Source organism: Penaeus monodon, chromosome 28 (genome assembly GCF_015228065.2).
Source record: "Penaeus monodon isolate SGIC_2016 chromosome 28, NSTDA_Pmon_1, whole genome shotgun sequence".
Classification (NCBI taxonomy): Eukaryota; Metazoa; Arthropoda; class Malacostraca; order Decapoda; family Penaeidae; genus Penaeus; species Penaeus monodon.
The window spans coordinates 15,080,025-15,080,433 of record NC_051413.1 but is presented as its reverse complement, the minus strand read 5'-3'; the positions used below and the strand labels follow the sequence as shown (position 1 = coordinate 15,080,433).

The window sequence follows — 409 nt, the reverse complement described above, 5'->3', positions numbered from 1 at the left end:
AAGCCCTGGGCAATGATTGCTCTATTCATTCAACAGTACTCTGGGAGGTTCTCCTCACCACCGGCTTTCCTTAGGGAAATTATCGCTTAATTGCACTTCGAGTTTCGGAAGATTTGATGACATGTTGAAAGGTTTCGTTGTATTTTCTTGACTTTATCTCTATTAGCATAATGATGGCGTCTCTCGCAGGCGTCCGAATGGCTGTAAGCAGTTACCGGCTTTGGCTTAGTTGTTTGTCACAGCTGGCTATTGCGCACAGAGCTTTTGTTCTCTCTACAATAGGGTAATCTCGGCACGCAAAGAGTGAAAAGATGTTTACGAGGGGATTGGACAGCACTGTCGTGACTGGACGTTTTTTTTGGTTTGTCACGTGGCCGTAGGATGATAAAGGAAGGGGTAAAGGGGGCGT

General features: G+C 46.0%; 1 protein-coding gene across 1 annotated transcript in view; it reads left to right on the top strand.

Annotated features, from left to right (window-relative positions):
- The window catches only part of LOC119591374 (flocculation protein FLO11-like), a gene marked incomplete at its 3' end in the record, with an annotated part of 85,043 nt that overhangs the window by 79,686 nt on the left and 4,948 nt on the right, over positions 1-409 (top strand).